We start from the raw sequence: 18745 nt of genomic DNA on the forward strand, positions 1-18745 counted from the left end.
TGAATAAGTTACGATTTGTATGATGACCTGGAAGGATCTGAGACAGGAGATGCGCCCATTAGAAGGCGAGGCGAGATGGTGAGAGAGAGACACAGAGAGACAGAGACAGAGCGGGACAGAGATAGAGAGACAGAGAGAAAGAGAGACAGAGACAGACACACAGAGACAGACAGAGAGAGAGACAGGGATATAAAGAAAGAGACAGAGACAAAGAGAGAGACAGAGAGTCAGAGAGAGACAGAGATGTATAAGGAGAGGGACAGAGAGAGAGAGAGAGAGAGAGGCAGAGACAGAGGCAGAGAGAGAGACAGTGACCAAATGAGAAAGTGGTGGCAGGGGAGAGAGAGATAGCGAGAGAGAGAGAGAGAGAGAGAGAGAACTGGATCCAGAATGTACCCAGTGGCCTCCAGCAGTGGCTGCTTCTTTGCTGTTTCTTGCCCGTTGTGTGGCACCAGACACACACCCTGTGTCATGAACCCCCAGCCTGCAGAACGTGAGCAGCAGGAGGCATGTAGAGAGGATGGGCAGCTGGGGAGCAATCCTCTCTCATTCCCAGAGGGAGCGTGGCTGGTTTACCCAACACCTAACGAGGTCAGCAAAGGTTGCCTCTGGGTTCCGACTCCGTCCATTTTTCAGCTTCTAATTTTATTCTTAAATTCTGCTCTGATGAGCTGCAGAGGAGGAGGCCTTTGGAAGTAAGCATTTCTATATTTGCACCTGTCTCATTTTTAGAAATTAAATGCAACCATTTGTCATATCTTAAAATCAGTTTAGGGTTTAATTGGCCATAAATTTGATCATATTTTGCCTTCATACTCTAGACACATAGAAATTATTTTCTAAAGTATCATTTTTTTAAAAAAAATGTAATACTGCTCAAAATACTATGATATTATGCTCAAGACTTTCTTATAAATGACGTCCTAAAAGAATGGCAGCATTTGGCACTGCTTGTTTTTTATCCCTACATTTTTATACTGCCTTGGGACATTGACAATTATTATTTAAATCAAAAAGGAAACCAAAAATAATTCACATTGTTGGTCACTGTTTTCTTCCTTGAATAAATTACTAAACCATGTCTGGGAACTTCCATTTTGAAAGTAGCAGTTTCTCCTGACATGAAAACTACATATATTGATTTTTGGCACCGAGAACAAGATTTGTTGTCTCATTCACATACAAACATATATACGTTAAAATTACCTTAAAACTTCAGTATAATTTAGAAGATGTTAAATGCATCCACTTATGACATATCGATTTGTGCGGTTTTATTTTTTAACAGTATATGTTGAAGTTGAGTGTGCCACTATTTAAAAATGTTTGCAGTATGGTGAATATACACTAGGATTTAGCTCGAGACTGCTTTTTTTAAAGATGTACTAAACACATGTGTTTGCTTTGCTGTCTCTCCCCCTTGGCGGTTGCTACCTGGGCTGATTAACCACGGCTTTCTCCGCTTTGCATCCCCCAGCACCTGCACCTGCGAGGTGCTGGGTAGAATGCCCAGTGACAGTGGAGGGGAAGCAGGACGGGCGCCATGCTCACCGCACGGCAGGAAAGGCCTCCCTCCCGAGTGTGTCTCTAAGCCTGGTGGCTTCAGGATTTGCTGATTTCTTGGTGAAGCCTCAGCTGAAGCACAGACCTTTTGCCTCAGATCATGTGGCCGTCTTACATCATTTCTCTCACCAGAGACTCTCATGCCCCCTGGCCTGTCACAGCAGTGGGTGAGTCAGGAGGGCACAACTATGGGAGAAGATGGGGATTCTGACAGGCAAAAGACCAAAGTGAGTCCTGCTAGTGCTTCGGAAAGGCCTGGGGGCTGGTTATTGTAGTGGCTGGGAGGACGGGGCAGATAGGAACCCACAGGGACAGGGGGGCGCTGGACCTGAGTGGGGACACAGAGAGAACACCGCATGCTGGAAACTTCCAGGAGGATGGGAGCCCGCATCCTGGAAACCGGAGGACTTGAGTGACAGGTGCAGGAGAGGCTGCTGCTCCAATCATCTGAGAGCACAGTCTGGCCAATGGGGAACTCAGGGCGAACACCTGCTGGGCTTTAGGGTCTCCTGCCTCCCAGACAAAACCTGTCATTGGGTCTTCCAGTTTCATGGAATTGAATTGATTCCATTTATTTATTCCAATAAATAAATATCGAATGATGTGAAAGAATCAGCATTTCTAAGAATAATTTTTAATGCACTCAGAATTAAGGTGGAGTTAAAAGAAAGCCCACTCTAAAGTTTTTTCTTGAAGGCCCTCGCATTTGAACATCTGCCATCCAGCAAAGGAGACACACACTTTACTGCAGAGCAAAACTGGGATCATACTGTATACTTTTAGAAGTGTAACTTTTGATCTATTTTTACTTTTTTTTTTTTTTAAAAAAAGCCTGTATGACAGGTTTTGTTTACAATTTCATGAAAATATTTGCTTGGTGCTTGATACTGATACTATAGTTTATTTCAATCATGTTTGTGTTCTGTGATATTTTATCATTATAAATTTAGGAAGTAAAACAGATAAATGGTGTGGAGTTGTTCAAAGCAAAATCACCACTGGGATTTGAAATGTTTTTCTGCTGCAAATGAATAAGAATTGTGGATATTGTGGCAGCTGCAGTTCCTGAGGAGCTATGAAGCCAGATACGTGGGTATCAGGACTCCCTCTTTCATCTTCCCTTTCATTTAGTTGCAGAGGTGAGAGTGCAGGCAAGCAGGCAGATGAGTATGCAGGTGAGTGGACAGGTGAGTGTGCTGGTGAGTGTGCAGGTGAGTGGACAGGTGAGTGTGCAGGTGAGTGGACAGGTGAGCGGACAGGTGAGTATGCAGGTGAGTGTGCAGGTGAGTAGGCAGGTGAGTGTGCTGGTGAGTGGAAAGGTGAGTAGGCAGGTGATATGCTGGTGAGCGGACAGGTGAGTAGGCAGGTGAGTGTGCAGGTGAGTGTGCAGGTGAGTGTGCTGGTGAATGGAAAGGTGAGTAGGCAAGTGAGTGTGCAGGTGAGTGGACAGGTGAGTGTGCAGGTGAGTGGACAGGTGAGTGTGCTGGTGAGTGTGCTGGTGAGTGTGCAGGTGAGTGGACAGGTGAGTAGGCAGGTGAGTGTGCAGGTGAGTGTGCAGGCGAGTAGGCAGGTGAGTGTGCTGGTGAGTGTGCAGGTGAGTGTGCTGGTGAGTGTACAGGTGAGTGTACAAGTGAGTAGGCAGGTGAGTGTGCAGGTGAGTGTGCTGGTGAGAAGGCAGGTGAGTGTGAAGATGAGTGAACAGGTGAGCTTGCAGGTGCGTGTGCAGGTGAGTGGGCACCTGTTTATCTCAGGTATCTACAGGGCTGAGCCAGGCAGGCATCAGGCAGCTATGCTGTGACGCCACCAGCATATAGAAGAGGGAAGATAAAAATGGCTGCAGGAGGCTCTTCGGGAACTGACGGTGGGTGCCCTTTCTCGTCCATCTGAATGACTGTGAGGGTGTTTGTTTTGTTTTGTAGCATGTTGGTTCGTATAGAAGAGACAAGTGCCCAAGTCTTGTCATTCTCACTTATAAAATGGAAGGACCACCTCTGCACCATGCTGGGCTGAGTACTGACTGGGTAGGATGTGGGCAGAACTTGGCATAATACTGAGCCCTCAGTAAATAGTAGATAAAGAAGAAAATAAACACAAAGCTTTGTTAAGAGAGAGGGCTGGGGAAGAAGGGCAGTGAAGAGGAGGTCACTGAGTGGGAGGACCAGAGAGCAGGTGCTGCAGCCTGGGCTCCCCAGGGGCCATCCTGAGCCAGGACTTCCCCTGCGTGGACATTTGCTGCTGGTGCTTCTGGGCCCCCAAGTGCTCCTAGTGCTCTTCCGCACCCACGTACGGCGTTTCCCTGCTTGGCTCACTCACACACCCTACTGCAGCACTGTAGGCAGGTCTTTTCCTGCAGCGGTGACCTTTCTCCACATCCACTGCCCCCCAGTGCTCATTTACATGGCCAGAGTGGCCCCAGCCTGTGAGAGGGTCGGCTTCAGCAGCCCAGGCTCCTGCAGGCCAGCGAGCTCTCAGCAGAGGTGGAGCTCAGAACAGGGCTTTGGGCTTCAGTTCAGGAGGCCAGTAAATGAACAGAGGATGCATCTGCTGACGTTTGTTTGGAGGCAGACAGTGGCTCTGTGTGCTTGTCTGGGGTGGGCCTGTCCCTGTCACTGATGGGGATGAGGGGCTCAGTGAGCCGGGGGACCAGGGATCTCAGCTGGGAAAGGACAGCTTGGATGAGCCCAGGTGGGGCTGTCACCGGCACTCAACTGTGCTCAGGTTGCAACTCCCCACCCCATGTGCACCAGCTGTCAACGGCTGCTGCCTGGGATAAAAGGGCCTTCCCCCATTTCTCCCCATGTCACAGAAGAGCTTGGGGATGTGTTGAGTGTGGGGCGGAAACTGGTGAGGCCGAAGTACACAGCAGAAAGTAAAGGTGCCGTCAGCAGAGAGCCAGGCCGGTGCCTCTAACACCCCACCCTCACTCTCATTCCGTCCCCTGATGTCCATTTCTTAGAGAAGGTGAATAAAATGGATCATGCAGTGGCCACAGCGGCCTCCCCCTTCCCCTCCCAGGCCCAGGCGCACTCTGCACCTCCTTGCTTAGGCCTGAGGAATAGCTCAGTGTCCTTGGGAGGTTGAGGAGGAAAATGCTGGGGTTCTCGTTATGAGGTTTTCCATGCAGCAGGCACCCAGCAGGACGGTGCTCTACCCAGCCCCTCAAGGCAAGATGATGGGGGCCAGGACTGGGGCACCCTGGGCTGCAAGCTCAACGGGGTCTTGTGAGGCCCTCCTGCCGCCCAGTGAGCCCGCTGCAGCCAGCTCCTCAACTGGCCATAGAGGTCAGTGACACCCAGTAAGATGGCCGCTGGGCAGGACACAAGACACGTCCTGCTAACCCTCCATCTGTCATGAACTACATCTCTTAACCTTTTGGGGCCTTTGTTTCTTACATTAAAACAATGACAAGGCCTCCGTGATGTCCCTGGCATTTTTTGAAGATCAAAGTGTCTTATATCTGAAAGACCTTTAGGAAAAAAATTAGATACCCACATAGGGAATCCTGAGGCTGCAAATCATGGAAGGTGGCGTCCTTCCCTCCCGCCTCCCAGCTGAGCCTTCTGCTGAGCGAGGAGGAGCCACATGTGATGTGGGCCGAGAGCACGGAACGGACAGCCTCTTACACATGCACAGCATGAAGGAAACAGCCGGTGTGAGGGCATTTTCTAGGAGGACATGAGTCAAACCTGCATCGATGATGAGGCGTCAGGCTGGGACAAGGGCTTTGAGTTGAAGATTGAGAAACCGGTGCTGAAAGCAGAGGGGACATGGCGAAAGGTGGAGTTTTAGGAAAGAGAATTGGGCAGACGACGGGAGCCAGAGGACGGGTTAGAAGTGGCACAAGTCTTCTTAGACTTTCCTAGAAAGCACCACAGAGAACAGGCACTCCTGTTCCCAGCGTTTTGGAGGCTGGGTGTCCAAGGTCAAGGTGTCGGCAGGGCTGGTTCCTCCTAAGGTCCCTGTCCTTATAGACCCTGCTGTCTCCCTGTGTCCTCACGGGGTCCCCCCTCTGTGCATGTCTGTGTCCTAATGTCTGCTTTTATAAGGACACCATGCAGATTGGAGTAGGGTCCACCCTAAACACCTCATTTTATCTTAATTATCTCTGTAAAGACCCCACCTCCAAATCCAGTCAACTGAGGTCCTGGGGGTCAGACTTCAACCTGTGAATTCGGGGGACACATACAGCCTGGAAGAGGCAGCTATTTCAGTTACCTGACATAAGGCAGGAGGGGCTATGTTGGCAGAGTGGAGAGGAAAGAGGATTTGAGGGGTGATCTCAGGATGTTGAGTGGCACTGCCAGGAGATCCAGGGGCAGCAATTCAGGGGCTGAGTTGACAGAAAAACAGAAGTCAAAAGAGAAACCATGGGCAGCAACATTGTAACAGGTAACAGGGCTGAAACATTGTAACAGGTAACTGGGCTGCAACATTATAGCAGGTAACAGGGCTGCAACACTGTAATAGGTAACTCAACTTCCTGACTCCCTTGTACAGGTTATTAAGCTGAATTGGTTTTGTGGGTGAATTAAGATTATTGATGGACCAGAATGAATCAATAGAAGTAAAACCTTAATAAGTAGTGCTAATTAATTCACCCCTCATGGAACGGCTTGCTTGTGATTGGATTTTATGAACACAGCAATTCTACTGTTTTTGTTTCTTAAAAAAAAAATTAAAACTAATATATTCCCCTGGCTGCTAAGAAGCTGCTATAAATTAAAAGCCAGTCTGCTCAGCTCATTAAAAAGGTAGTGGCTGGATTCTGTAGTCTCAGTGCTGATTATTTTTCTGGGAGGGAAATGCATGCTTGTTCTGGCAACTCACAGGTGGTGATGGTGGAGAATAATGGGTCTTAAAGATGCCAAAGCAGCACATTTCATAGCAGAGACACGGGAGAAAAGTAAGCAGATGGGCATGCAGCACTCAGCACCAGCACTGCCGGGTCAGAGGGGCCCTGGAGCCCCTTCCTGTTTGCACACCCTGGAGACACATGCGTGCAGATGCTGCTCTGAGGGGCTCTGTGCCCAGCCACCCTCTCTCTCCCTCAGTCCTCAGCCTCCTCCCCACCTGCTCCTGTGCCTCTCTGGCCCTGGGGTGGAGGAGGGTGGGAGGTTCAGCTGGGGGACTCTGTGGGATCCCCCTGTGGTCAAGCTCCATGGTTTCCAGATGGGGTCACAGAGACCGAGAGAGCCTGGCGGTTTGGCTCTGGCCTTGGGGCAGTGCCAGGGTCGTTTCTGAATCAGCTCAACCCAGTCCACCTGCATCCCTCCTCCACTGCACATGGCTCAGGAAACCCTTCCTGTCAGAGAGCCCATGAAGCCCCTCAAGTCAGAGAGGGGCACCTATAGCTGCAGAGCACACAGCGCATGGGACGGGTACTCCGGGGCCATGGGAGGGGGCTCAGGGCCACGGGAGGGGGTTCAGGATCCGTGGGAGGGGGCTCAGAGCCCCCTATCCAATAGGATAAGCCTATTGGAGGGGGTTCAAGGCCACTGGAGGGGTGCTCAGGGTCACTAAAGGGAAGTTCAGGACCCATGGGAGGGGGCCCAGGGCCACTCGGGGGGGGGGGGGTCAGGGTCACAAGAGGGGGCCCAGGGTCACAGGAGGGGCATCAGGGTCACAGGAGGGGGCCCAGGGTCATAGGAGGGGGCTCAGGGTCACAGGAGGGGGCCCAGGGTCACGGGAGGGGGGCCCAGGGTCACAGGAGGGGGCCCAGGGTCACAGGAGGGGGGTCAGGGTCACAGGAGGGGTCTCAGGGTCACAGGAGGGGGAACCAGGGTCACAGGAGGGGGAACCAGGGTCACAAGAGGGGGGTCCACAGTCATAGGAGGGGGGTTCAGGGTCACAGGACAGGTCTCAGGGTCACTGGAGGTGGCTTAGGGTCACTGGAGGGCTCAGGGTCAAAGGAGGGGGCTCAGGATCACTGGAGGGGCTCAGGGTCACAGGATGGGTCTCAGGGTCACAGGATGGGCCTCAGGGTCACAGGAAGTGGCTTAGGGTCACAGGAGGGGGCTCAGGGTCACAGGAGGGGGCTCAGGGTCACTGGAGGGGCTCAGGGGCCATTGCAGGAGGGCTCTCCCTGCTGGACTTCCTGCAAATACGGTAGCAGCAGTTCATGCTATGGTTCTGTGGTGCTGGCAGGAGCCGAGAGGACTGAGGGTCCCGTGAACTGCAGTGGGGACCCCCGGGATAAGCAATGCTAGGTCTGTGTCTCTGTCCAGCGATCTTCGGTCTCAAGTGGGTGAGGGGAACTGTGCAACCCCCGTTTGGAGACAGGTGATCATCAGTCTGTAGTGAGCAGAGGGGCGCTGTGCACCCTCCAGTTGGAGATGGAGCAGCTGTGTTTCCTGAAGCTTTGAGCCCTGAAACCCACATCCCCAGGGTCTCTCAAGGAAAGGCCCTTGGGGACAATGGCTGCAAAACACATTGAAGGTGGAGGATGAGGAGGGGCATGTGGACTTCGTCAAGCGCGATTCAGGCCCCATTCTGCTGTGTGGCCCTGGGGCAGCAGCTGCTTGCCCTCTCCAAGCCTCAGTTCCCCTTCTGGTCTTGGAGGCAGTGAGGTGTCTCCATGGGGCTGGGTCTGGGTGACAGCGGGCCTCAGGCTCTGGGTAGGTTGCTGGCCCGGGGAGGCTCAGCAGGTGCAGTGGTTGCTGTCCCCTTGGGTTCCCATGGCTGATTTAACAGATTCACTGCAGTTCTCAAGAAGGACCCCCCAACTTTCTCCACCTTGTAGAGCCCTAGGCCTGGGGTGGCTCAGACACAGCAAGGAAAGAAGCCCAGGTGCGCTCTGGTGCAAGGCCATCCAGAAGCTGCAGTGATACCCTCATGCACACAGGAGGTGGATGGAAAGAAGCTCAGGTGCATCCTGGTGTAAGGCCATCCAGAAGCTGCAGTGATACACTCATGCACACAGGAGGTGGATGGAAAGAAGCCCAGGTGCATCCTGGTGTAAGGCCATCCAGAAGCTGCAGTGATACCCTCATGCACACAGGAGGTGGATGGAAGGAAGCCCAGGTGCATCCTGGTGCAAGGCCATCCAGAAGCTGCAGTGATACCCTCATACACACAGGAGGTGGATGGAAAGAAGCTCAGGTGCATCCTGGTGCAAGGCCATCCAGAAGCTACAGTGATACCCTCATGCACACAGAAGGTGGCTGGAAAGAAGCCAGGTGCATCCTGGTGCAAGGCCATCCAGAAGCTACAGTGATACCCTCATGCACACAGAAGGTGGATGTTGTTTATTGAAATTAGAATCTGATCAGGTCTCCTTTATTTGGTCTGGTGACTCTATCCAAAAGCAGTGGGGCTTGTCCCCAGACTAGCACTGACGTCATTGAGACCAGGGCCTCCGACCAGGGCTGGCAGCTGTGAACGTGCCAGGCTGTAGGAAGGCCTTGTGGCTGTGGCTGGTGAGGGTGGTGCCCAGGGGACGGTGGGAAAGGACGGTGGGTGGAGCGAATGTACAGCCCCACCAGCCCTGCTGCACACGACACACAGGGAGCAGCCCAATGTGCTCCATGTGAGCTGTGTCCCCCAAAGTCCCATGCTGAAGCCCTAACCCCCAGGACATCAGGCGGTGACTGTATTTGGAGATCGGGGTCTTCAAACAGGTAATTAAGATAAAATGAGATCATTAGGATGGGCACAAATCCGATCTGCCTGGTGTCCTTATAAAAAGAGGAGATGAGGACACAGATACAACCAGAGGGACAACCCTGTGAGGACACAGGGAGAAGACAGCGTCTGCAAGCCATGAAGAGAAGGCTTAGGCAGAGCCAGCCCTGTGGACACGCTGATCTCAGACTCCAGCCTCCAGGACTGTGGAAGCAGGAAAGTCAGTTGCTCCAGCAACCCCATCTGCGGGGTTTCTTTCAGCAGACCCAGCAAAGCAAGGCGGTGTGTGCTGTATATCATTTATACCTCTTCACCACCCCATAGGATGGAAATGTGAACGAGGTGAACTTTAGGGGTTCCCAGCACTTCCCGCAGTGGAACGGATGGCACGTGCAGAGGCAGGAGGGCCAGGCAGCAAAAAAGAGCAGGTGACAAAGCATGAAGTCACACTCATCCCTGTTTTGAATACACATTTAAAAATATTGCGTTACTAAAATTTTCTTATTTTTCCTTAATGAGTTCATGTTAATTGTGACATTTTTAAATTAAAAATATAAACAACTTAGTTTCATTTTATCCCTGCAAGCGACTTGGAAACCTGCATGAGGCTTTATTTCTAGGACAGACTTGAGCTTGAACAAGTCACTGGCAGTAGTGAGCTGGGAGCTGTGCTGGTGCAAAGGCAGCCCCGCCTGTGGGTGCTCGGCTTCCTGGGGCCCTTGGCATGGATCTGGAGGCTCCCCTGGCAGCCGTGGGTGCTGTCGGGCCAGGTACCCAAATCCTTGGCTGAACCACTGTTCTCCATGAGCTCACACTGTGTACCATGTTACCCCAAACACACACACACACACACACACACACAGAGAAGTGTGTGCACACACATGCTCATGCACACTCACACAGACTCAGGCACACATTCACGCTGCACACAGGTTCACCTTTGTTTATACACACTGGTACTCGTTTACAGACATATCCTCCCCATCTATGCACACACACGCATATACACACACCTACAAACACCACCAGCACCCACAGGCCCACACTCATGCATTCTCCCTGGGGCCCTGGGAGAGCTTCCCCATGCGCCTGGTGAGGCTGGGCGCTGGGGTCTGGGGTGGGACACACAGGAAGGATGCCGCAGCCAGGGGCAGAGGTGGGCAGGGACCAGCAAGCCTGGCCCATCAGGGCAGGAGGCAGGTGGATAGTGAGCGGGATGGATCAGGGTACCACGAGGTGGGAGAGCCCCAGGTGCCCACACTGCCTCAGTTTACCCTGCCTTCCAGCTCTGATAGGCTGGCATCCTCCTAGCACACCTCTTTATATCAAGTACTTAGAGTCAGGCAGGTGAAGATGCTCAGCGGTCACAGACCTGTCATCTGGGAATGTCGGTCACCTGTTCGAGGGCAAATACGCTGTCTCCCATGAAGCTTAGAGCCCTGGCAAAACCACACAATGAATAGACGGCACAATTTACATCCTCCTACGATTGCCTGCGTTAGACTCAGCCACATGGTTATGTGTGCCGCTGAATCATGTAATTTCTGCATTTTTTAAAGAAAAATGAAAATGGGGAAATTATAGTATGCACGTAACAGCAAGTTAAGCATCAGTTGGTTGGAATCAAGAAAATTGTTGACTATGATTTGAGAGATTGTGACTCAGCTGTAGAGTACATGAGGAAACAGGCGCTCAATGAAAGCGATCCCTTTCTGATTTGACAGTCACAGGGGTGGAAGGGACTCTAAAATACTCTCCAGTGAGGCAGCATGTCACAGACGCAGAGCACCTCACTTTTCTAAGTGAAGCAGAAATACTTCCTAAAAAATAAAATAAAGACTCCAAATCTGAGCTAGTTGACTTAAATATGCTAGTTTATCATGTGAGAAAGAGGAAGGACGAACTTCTCAACTGAAGGCGAATTCCTTGGCCCCAACTGACACCTCTGAGGTTACCGCTGGTGACTTCTCATCCCAAACCCTCATCACACTTGGTCTGACTTCTGAGTGGTCCAGACATCCCGCACAGGCTGGCCATGGATGCCCAGGTGACATTCTCTCCCCGAGTCTCCCCAGACATGCCTGGTGTCTCTAGCAGCCGCTCACCTTTCAGGACTCAGGGGCTCCCTTTTGAAGTCTTGTCTGTTCACCCAGCAAACATTAGTTATCCCTGTTCACAAAAACAGTCTCCACTCCCCCAGGAATGTTCAACTTGGACGAGGCAGATGAGCGAGTCACCAGTTGCTGAACAGTGCCCCGGAATTGTCTATGCTGTGTGCCAGATTTCTTTCTTATTTTTAAAAAACCTTTATCATGGTTTCAGGAGTACATGTATGTGTTTGTTGCACAGGTAAATCGCGTGTTGCCAGGGTACATTGGTGTACAGATTATTTCACCACCCAGCTCATATGCAGAGTGGCTGATAGATGGTTTTTCAATCCTTGCCCTCCTCCTGCCCTCCACCATCAAGCAGGGTGTGTATTGGTCCTTCTTTGTGTTCATGAAGTCTCAACATCTAGCCCCCACTTATAAGTGAGAAAATGTGGTGTTTGGTTTTCTGTCCTGCATTAGTTCGCTTAGGATAATGCTATGCCATATTTCTAAAATTGTATATATATGTTGATCTGGCATTGTAACTTATCTCTTCACGGGTCTTTGTTTCTGAGATGAGAAAAATTGTCTTAAGGCTTTTTTTTTTTTTAAAGATTTCATTTTATTTAGAGCAGTTTGAGGTTCTCAGCAAAATAAAGAAGGTACAGAGAGCTCCCCTGTACCTCCTCCCCACAAATGCATAACCACCCCGTTATCAAGTCCACAGATTAAGCTGGGGCTTGCGCTTGGTGTTGAACCTTCTATGGGCTTGGACAGGTGGAGAGTGTCTTGGATCCACATTGGAACATCACACAGAGCAGCGTCCCTGCCCTAAAAATCCGCCATGCTCCTTCTGTTCCTCCCTCCTTCCCCACAAGCCCTGGCCACCACTGGTATGTTTTCATAGCTTTATGTTTTCAGAATATACACCTTATAACCGTTTCAGACTGCCTGATTCACCTAGCAACGTGCACTTAAGATTCCTCCAGGTCTTCCATGGCTTGATCGCTCATTTCTCTCTGTGCTGAATCATGCTCCATCGTGCGGATGAAGCCCAGTGCTTATTCCCTCACCCACTGAAGGGCATCTTGGTTGCCTCCTATTCTGAATAAAGCTGCTATAAGCATCTGTGTGCAGGATTTTGTGTGGACATGTTTCCAGCTCCTTTGGGTAAATACTCAGTGTGGAGCTGCTGGAATACGTGGTGAAAATGTTTACGGCCCTCTATATCCTCGCCAATACACTGACTAGAAGCAGGGATAGAACCCGGTCTGGGAGAAGACTGCTGTGGGGCCAGCAGTCCTCAAACGATGTTCAAGGTGCGGGGAAGAAGCCTGGAACTGTTGTGAGGCTTAAACCCATCAGACGTTCCGCTCGTGGGAGCTTTCCCTGTGACGGCTACATGGAAGCACACACCCAGTTCCACTGGATCCGGGTTTCCAGGAAGGTGCTGCCTCTCCTGGTAGAGAAACGTCACCATCTCCCCCAAGGACAGGAGCTCGGGCGGCCACGTGGCCCCTTCACTCCCAGAGCAGGAGGCGCAACAGTGGAGCCTGGGCCCTGGAGCCACCTCCTGAGTTCCCAGCCTGGCTCTACTCCTTGTTAGCTGCGACCGTGACCAGGTAATGAGCCTGTACGTAAACCTGTAGAATGGAACAATAGTAACTACTGCAGGGGTAGGTCTAGAGTATCTGATAGTACTCACCTCACGGATAATTTTTGAGTATTAAGTGTGTGTGTATACATATATACATACATGTGTGTGAACATACATCTGGATAGAGCTAGATATAGACAGAGAACGTATACACAGCACATACAGATGAGAGAACACACTCAGAGTCACCTATACATACATAGACATAGTGCATAGAGAGAGACACAGATGCACCCAGATAGGCATAGAGATGACTTAGAAATAGATGTGTGTGTGTGTGTGTGTGTGTGTGTGTATGTGTGTGCAGAGAGGCCAAGATCTCAGCACGGTGCCCACACATGCTAAGTACACAGTGGCTGTTTTCTCTGCCCTGGAACAGGAAACCGTCTCCTCCCCCAGAGGCCACTTCCCCACTCACTGCGGTCCACTGAGCTTGGTTGACACTCGAGCTGCATAAACAGCACTTGACTTGAGGTCCGAGCAGACCTTCTTAATCTAATCAGCTCTAAAATACTTGCTGTCAAGGGCTAACAGCCTCTTGAAGAAACTTGGGACCATTCCACGTTTCATTTACATGATGGATGAGAGGCAGAAATGGATTAAGTGGTAGATGAGCACCTTGGCACACAGGAAACCATTTGGAGTTGGAGTTGTCTCTGGCCCAGCTACTTCGGCAGCAGTGGGAAGTGACGTGACCCTGCGTTACCTGCTGGTGGCAGAGGGAGGGCCTCGCTGCCTCCCATGCTCAGTCTCAGGGCCCCTATCAGCAGCAGCCCTCACTGGGGTCTGCCCAGCACTGACCCACAGCTGGTAGATCCCTGCGTTTGACTCCACATTTTATGCCTTAGGAAGCAAAATCCATCCTCGTGCTGCCCTGGTTTCCCTGGCAGTGTCAGAAGACCAGAAATGGCCTTCGAAGAATAAATCCATGCATTTTTTTCTTGATATATTTTCCACCTTTACTGGAGATGAATGACAGTCATAGCTACAGAACGATGACCACTTCCATTGCAACTGCCACCATGTTTGAATGCAATGGGTGCACCAAGCAGCACCCTCAACCAAACAGTCAGTGCCAGCGTGAACTCAAGCCACATCTGCTGGTGTCTGTGGCTCGACCCTAACCCTAGTGCAGATGCTACTCTCCTCAGGCTGCTCAAGCTCCTCTCACCCTCCATAAATTCCCATGAGTTCCATGTCACAGGGAAGCATGGTTGTCAGGAAGATCAATATCAGCCAGGCCCCATTCAGCACCCTCCTCGTAGTGCCCTTCAGCACTGATTTCATAATCATGGTGCCTCTGCTCAGACCCAGGGGCTGTAAGAGCCCCCAGCTCTGATGAGCGTGTTAATGACACTACAGAGCAGTCACGGGCCTGTCTTTGAAAGGCCTCCCTGGTGCATGGGCTGAGCCACTTGTGTCTCTGTATTCCCAGATGCATCCACTTTGTATTTGTTGCCGCCAATATTGCTCTTTCTCCTGGTGACTGCGATTTCATCTATCATCACAAAGTAATTGTTGGATTAAGGACGAACAACTTTTCAGGATTTCAGCCATTGGGACTTCAAGCCATAGATCAACACTTGACCTATTCTGCCTCCACAGAGGTCACGTTTCAACATGCAGTGTTTCAAAATTTCACCTTCCCAGAGAAAAGTAAAAAATGCCACATGATAAGAGGATGGCAAGGGGTCACTGTCATAAAAACAGTTGTAGAATTTCATATACTGACAGGGCCCTTAATGCAAATATGATCTTGAGAATCTACAGAGCTTTGCATTTTACAGATAGCTTTCAAGTGTGATTTATCATTTGGTCTTTGCAACAGCCCTGTGCAGTGTATAAAGCAGAATTTTTAAGATGAAGTGATGCAGGCCTAAAGGAGATGAATGGCTTACTAAAATAGATAATTAGGTCAACAAAGAACTCAGCCCAAACCCCAGTCAGATGCTTAGGTATAAATCTAACGAATCATGTACAAGATATGAGGAAAACTACGAAACTCGAAAGAAAGAAATTCAAGAACCAAATGAGAGAAATTCCATGTTCATGGATAGGAAGACTCAGTATTTTTAAGATGTCAGTTCTTCCTCACTTGATTTGTAGATTCAATATATTCTCAATCAAAATCTGAGCAAGTGATGTTGTGGATATCACCAAACTCATTCTAAAGTTTATGTGGAGAGGCAAAAGGCCCAGAGTAGCCAACACAATGCTGAAGGAGAAGCACCAACTGGTGAAAGAAAGGACAAATAGATCAGTGGAACAGAATAGAGAACCCAGAAATAGACCCACACAAATACAGGGTTAGGGTTAAGGGTTGATTGTTGACAGAGCAGCAAAGGTGCTATAATAATTAGACAACCGCAAGCCAAAAAATGAGTCCAGACACAAATCTAACAGCTTTTGTAAAAATTAATTCAAAATGAATCACAGACCTAAATGTAAAATGCAAAGCTATAAAACTCCTACAAGATGACATAGGAGAAAATGTAGATGACCTTAGGTATGGTGCTGACTTTTTAGATACGACACCCAAGAAACAATCCATAAAAACAAAATCAATAAATGGGACTTAATTTAAAAACTTGTGCATGGTAGAAGCCAACATCAAGGAAATGAGAAATCATACCATAGATTAGGAGAAAATATATAAAGGACACTTAAAACTCAACAATAGAAAAACAAACAACCCAATTAAAAAATGCACCTAAGACCTTAACTGATACCACACCAAAGAAGAGATACAGATGGCAAATCAACCTATGAAAAGTCGCCCCGTATCGTATGTCACTAGAGAATGAAGATAAAAACACCAATGAGATGCCACTACACCCCTAATAGCATGGCCAAAATCCAGAACACGGACACCCCGGATGCTGGTAAGGATGTGGAGCAGCAGGAACTCTCATCATTGCTGGTGGGAATGCAAAATAGCACAGCTTCTGTGGATGACAGTTCTATGGTTTCTAACAAAATAAACATTGTTTGGTCATATGATCCAGCAATCGTGCTTCTTGGCATTTACTCAAAGGAGTTTAAAACTTATATCCACGCAAAAACCTGCACTTGGATGGTTGTAGGAGCTTTATCCATAACTGCCAAAACTTGGAGCGACCAAGAGGCCCTTCAGTGGGTGAATGGATACATCGTCTGTGGTTCATCCAGATCATGGCATATTATCCAGCTATTCAGTGCTTGAAAGAAATGAGCTACAAAGCCACAAAAAGACACAGGGGAAATGTAACTGCATATTGCTAACTGAAAGAAGAAAGACCATCTGAAAAGGCTACATCCTGTAGGAGTCCATCTCTAGGACATTCTGGAAAAGGTGAAACTTTGCAGACAGTGAAAAGATCAGGGGTTGCCAGGGTTTGGAGGAGGGGGAGGTAAACAAGTGGAGTACATGGGATTTGGGACAGAAAAATCACCCTGTATGGTGCTGTATACTGTAATGGTGGATACATGCCATTGTACATTTGTCTACACCCACAGAATGTACAATACATTCTGCTATGGTGAACCCTAATGTAAACTGTGAACTCTGGGTGGGTGGTGGTGATTGTCATTGTAGGTTCATCGACTACAACAAAAACCCCCTTTGATGGGCAGTGCGGACAGTGGGGGAGGCTGCGACTGTATTGGGGACAGGGGCATGGGGCAACTCTGTACTCACCACTCAATTATGCTGTGAACCCCATGAAAGGAAAATAAATCTCAGGACCCCAAATCGCTAAGCCAAAGGGAAAAGTCGAGTTGGGAACTGCATCGGACAAACCTGTTTTCCATTTGGTTCCTAAATAAGATCGCTACAAAGATAAAAAAAAGCTACATGCTTCCCTCGTGATTTGCCCACAAGGAAATTCCCTGTGGACAAAGGACAGACAGAACTCAAAGTCATCCCCCTGTGCACCTGAGACAAACGTATATCTAATTGCTTCCTCTGCCCTATTGCTTATGTAACAATGCAGAGTCACTGAGCCAGACCAAGGCTTACGTGATGATTCCTGCTCTACCCTCCTCTCACATGGGAATTGTGTATTTGGTGAAAAGCTACCTATGACCTGGAAGCCCCTGCTGACCTCAAGTTGTCCTACCTTTCTAGACCAACTGATGTACATTTTACGCAGACTGATATTGATTGATGTCTCAGGTCTCCCTGAAATCTATAAAACCAAACTGTGTCTGGGTGCGGTGGCTCACACCTGTAATCTCAGCACTTTGGGAGGCCGAGGCGGGCAGATCACGAGGTCAGGAGATCGAGACCATCCTGGCTAACACGGTGAAACCCCGTCTCTACTAAAAATACAAAAAACTGGCCGGGTGTGGTGGCAGGCGCCTGTAGTCCCAGCTACTTGGGAGGCTGAGGAAGGAGAATGGTGTGAACCTGGGAGGCAGAGCTTGCAGTGAGCCAAGATAGCGCCACTGCACTCCAGCCTGGGTGACAGAGCGAGACTCCATCTCAAACAAACAAACGAACAAAAAACAAAAAACAAGCAAAAACCAAACTGTGACCTGACCACCTCGGGCACACGTCATCAGGACCTCCTGAGGCTGTGTCATGGGTGCATCCTTAACCTTGGCAAAATAAATTTTCTAAATTGATTGAGACCTGTCTCAGGTATTTTCTGTTCACAACCCCCAAATTATTAAAGTCTGTTAACAACAAACAGCCACAAAAAGTCCAACCCAGTTCTTCTGCCCCCAGTCTTTGGCTTTCTACTCCTGCAGCAACTACAAGAATTATGAGGCAGCAAAGGGTATTGGCTGAAGGACCCCGAGTGCTTGATCCGAAAGCCACCAAATCGAGAAGATGAGGCACCTGAGAGCAGCTGGCGGGATGGTCGGGAACGGCTCAGCCCACATTTTCAGATGCATTTGATTTCACTTCAGGAAAAGAGTGAAGCCTTTCTTGTGGGAAGATCAATGCAGGCTGGCATTTCAACATGGTGCCAAGGTCAGGATCTCACTTTCCTAAGTGATTACCTGCATCTCTGCCCCGAGGGGATCTGCTCACCTTACTCAATCAGGTGATGGTTAGATCTTTCTCAACACCTTTTTCTTTCAAGTAAATCTCAAGTTGCTTTGCCCAGAAAACAAGGAAAACCGACTCCTTCCTACACAGAGAATGGATTCCTGGCTTCTCTGTGATTATTTAATGTCAGTGGAAAAACATTCTCATTACTGTAGCTGGGAAGAAAAAAATGTGTTGCACAAGTGTGATTTCTATTCAGGACGTAGTGTGGGTTTGTGAGTAGCATAAAGAAATATATAAAACGCCTCCTTTATTAACTCGTTAAAATATGAAACAATAAACAGAAATGAAATACAATGTAATGAAATCAATATATAAGTTAGGGTTGTTTTTAATTATAACTTAAATTAACCAGGGTATCTCCATTGTGCAAGAATTTATTTCCAAAACAAAAATGAAGTCTATAAACATACACTCAATTACACCGGGGAATTGCAAATTTTCTGTCTTCTGGCATTCAAAAGATTTTTTTTCATTTATGGCTAAAATGATTATAACTGCTTGTATACTCATTTCCTTTACCAAAGGTGCTTATCTCTTTTCTTGAGTACACATAGTTTGACAGTAAAATTAATTTGTCCCTAAACAATGATTTTGACCTCAAAAACAAAACAAAACAAAACAAAACAAAACAAAACAAAAAGAACAATGATTTCTGACATGAAGGCTCCAGGGATGTAAGTCGGGTTCTGGGAGTCCGGGGGCCCTTTAGAGACCCTCAGGGGTTCCTCCAGCAAACGGGAACGGCTGAGGTTCCAGTCCTCATCCAGACAGAAGAAC

General features: G+C 49.0%; 1 protein-coding gene across 1 annotated transcript in view; it reads right to left on the reverse strand.

Annotated features, from left to right (window-relative positions):
* Positions 1 to 18745, reverse strand: part of ADARB2 (adenosine deaminase RNA specific B2 (inactive)) — a 592089-nt gene that overhangs the window by 421579 nt on the left and 151765 nt on the right. The window lies entirely within an intron of this gene.

This window comes from Pan troglodytes, chromosome 8 (genome assembly GCF_028858775.2).
Source record: "Pan troglodytes isolate AG18354 chromosome 8, NHGRI_mPanTro3-v2.0_pri, whole genome shotgun sequence".
Lineage (NCBI taxonomy): Eukaryota > Metazoa > Chordata > Mammalia > Primates > Hominidae > Pan > Pan troglodytes.